This window comes from Trichosurus vulpecula, chromosome 1 (genome assembly GCF_011100635.1).
Source record: "Trichosurus vulpecula isolate mTriVul1 chromosome 1, mTriVul1.pri, whole genome shotgun sequence".
In the NCBI taxonomy this organism is placed as follows: domain Eukaryota; kingdom Metazoa; phylum Chordata; class Mammalia; order Diprotodontia; family Phalangeridae; genus Trichosurus; species Trichosurus vulpecula.
In genome coordinates this window covers 99680619-99684189 of record NC_050573.1, presented here as the reverse complement: position 1 = coordinate 99684189, position 3571 = coordinate 99680619, and positions in this window count along the sequence as shown.

Below are 3571 nucleotides of genomic sequence, written 5' to 3'. Positions count from 1 at the left end.
ATTTCCTGTTACTTTCAGTACCTCTTTCAAAAACATTAAGTTATAATTAAAAGAAGGATGGACTTGGAGAAGAGTGAGAGAGTCTCATAGTTGGAAGAGACTTCAGAGACCATCTAGTCAAAGCTGTATTGAACAGAAATCTGGTCCACAACACTCACTCAGACTCCACATGAAGAGCTCTCATGATAGGGAATACCTGCCATAGCTGGGGCAGTCCATTCCATTTTTAGAATTGTTGGACAGTGGTTCCTGACATTGAATTCACATTTGCCTTTGAAATATCCACCCATTGCTCGTGGTTCTGCTCTCTTGTTGCAAACAGAACAAGTTAATCCCTTTGCCACATAGTGCTTCAAATGCTTGAAGACAGCGATCATGAGTCCCCAGTTTCCATTTTTCTCCAAGCTATAAATTTTCCATTCTAGTCGGACAGCTTTGAGTGTTGCTCCAGTTTCTCCTAACTGATCCTAACAGTTCCTTCCTAACATTTTGAACCCAAAATTAAACAGTCCCCAATTTGAAGTCTGGCTTTGATACTTACTTATTGTATGTTGATGGGCAAGCCATTGATTATGGAATATTAATCACAGAATGTTAGAGCTGGAAGAGATCATAGAGGTTATCTAATCCAACTGCCTCATTTTGTAGGGAGGCCCCATAAACTGAAGCCATCAGAAGGCATTTGATTTCACTTAGTTAGTTAAGGTAGTAAGTAGCAGAGCAGATATTCTATCGCAAATCTTCTGACTTCAGATTCAATGTTTTTTTCATTGTACTATGTCACCTCTCTTTGAGCCTGTTTCCTTATACGTAAAATGGAGGTTATATAATACTTACTCTGACTGCCTTGCTATATTCTCACAGTTGTTGGAAAGAATTTGCTTTGTAAGATACTATATAGAGTTGATACCATTATTAAATTTCAAATTTTGTATTCAGGATGTAAATCTGGAATGGAAAGATTAAGTAGCCCTTCAGATGATTCTTATTATAATTTCTGAGATAATGCAAAAACAAGGGTAGGATGAAGGGTGCAACAGGTGTAGAGTTGGCCTGTGATGGCAGGCAGCTTGATGGATGGATAGATGCATGGTGATGGATAGATGGTGGATAGAGCATGTGGCTTGGAATCACAAAGACTCATCTTCCTGAGTTCAAATCTGGCTTCAGACACTTCCTAGCTATGTGACTCTGGGCAAGTCACTTAACCCAGTTTGCCTTAGTTTCCTCTTCTGTAAAATGAGCTGGAGAAGGAAATGGCAAAACACTCCAGTATCTTTGCCAAGAAACCCTAAATGGGGTCACAGTCAGACATGACTGAAAAATGACTGAACAACCGGAAGTGATGGCAGATCTGAGCGATCATTTGTTGAGTGATCATATGGGATCATGAGAGAGTTGGAAAGGACAGACTCTATAAAAGTAATTTAGTCCAAGGCCTTCATTTTATAGGTAAGGAAATTGAAGTACAAATGAGTTAAGTAATTTGTCCAAGGTGGTAAATGGCATAGCTGGGATCTGAACACTGTATGACTCCAAACCCAATATTCTTTTCATCGTACTGTGATGCCTTTCATGGATATGAAGACTGTCATTCAATGCAGACCAGCTAAGGTGAAATAAAAATGATGCTAATGGAATTGATGGAAGGAAAGTCCAAGGCTAGGCAAGGCAGGATGCTAATAATAAAGGTAAGATGCCTACATGTAGATGGTGCTTTATGGTGCTTTGTGTCCTTATGAGGGGGATGTGGATGGGATTTTTTTAGTTCTTTTGCCAGAGCACAGACATTCCAATTCTATTCACTTGCCTAACTGGCCTCCCCCAATGAGGAGCACCTGCACAGAGGGGTCTGACATCAAACAATGAACTGTTCTCTCTCTATTTTTCCTTGACTTCTAGCTTCCTTGGCTTTCCTCAAGTCCCAGCTAAAATTCTCCTTTCTCCAGGAAAACACTCTCTATCCCTCTTAATCCTAGTACCTTCCCACTGCTGATTATTTCCAAATGATCCTGTAAATAACTTGTTTATACATAATTTGCATGTTGTCTCTCTCATTAGATTATCTTTTACCTTTCTTTATGTCCTCACTTCTTAGCATGTTAGCCTGGCACATAAGAGGCATATTTAGTACATGTTTATTGAGTAACTGACCTACCAACTTTGAAGGTGAAACATACTAAAAGAAAATGGCAACTCAAACTATCAGCACTAGGTATGTGACAATCATTGATACCATATAGACATTAGCTTCTGAGGCATTCTAAAATACCCTGTTTCAGTACTGGGGATTACAGAGACACAGAGGGGCAAGAGTGGACCCAGGCAGAGAGTTTCGGACCTTAGGAAGTGATGCTGTGTTCCCGTTTACCCATGCAGCTTCAAACATGGTAATTACTGAAAGCACATGATCCTATCCCATTTTGATATAGATACAGGATTACAAGTTAACTGTCTATGTTCAACATTAATTTTATGGGAGACAGGAAGACCGTTGTAGAATATTGATGTCCAGGTTTACTTTCCTCTGCTCCACTGCTGTGGTAGCAAGACTGAAGAGAGTAGAAGTTTTTCCTCAAAAGAGCTGGGTTAGGGAGTAGATGGCATTGATGCTTCAGCTTTCACTACGTGTTTGTCTAATTGAATTCGGCTGCAAGATTGACATAGCATGCTGCTTGAAGGGAAGGGGCAGGGTAAGTACATGGGGGCTGAGCCAGAAAGTGGATCACACTCTGATAAAACATACATAGCATATCATAGCATAACAGTTCTTATTTTTTTCTGGTTTAGTCATTTCAGTCTTGTCCTACTCTTTGTGACCCTGTGGACCTCTGTCCATATTTTTGGTTTTGTTTTTTTGCAAAGATACTGGAGTGGTTTGCCATTTCTTTAATGGCAAACAGAGGTTAAGTGACTTGCCCAAGGTCATACAACTAGGATGTTTCTGAGGATGGATTTGAACTTAGGTCTCCAAGCCGACTCCAAGCCCAGCACTCTATCCACTGCACCACCTAGCTGCCCCAGCATAACATGACATGACATGAAAAGATATGATGTGACGTGACAATGTGATATGGAATCACACGACATTATATCACATCATACAGCATAACAGAGCATAAGGGAAGATAGGGGAGGCATCATGGTATTAGTGGATAGAAAGACAGCCTTGAAATCAAGAAGACCTTGGTTCACGTCCCTACTCAGGCTATGTGACCCTGCATAAATCACTTGGCTTCTGAGTAGTCTACACAACTGTATAAAACTATAAGTCATAGTAAAGGTACTGACTTTCATTGATAAGAGGGAATTAGTAATCCCAATGAAATTGTATATCCAGGTCCTAAACTTATCTTAAGATAAGATTTTACAGCAGGGAGGGATGGAGTGATTGAGTGGCAGTAGTAAGGCATGACTTCTGATTGGATCCAGGCATTGATCACAACAACCCTTCTCTGTTCTCTCTCTGTCTCTTTCTCTCTCTCTCTGTCTCTGTCTGTCTGTCTGTCTGTCTCTCTCTTTCTGTCTTTCTCTGTCTCTCTCCGTCCCTCTCCCCCCGCTGTTATTTGGT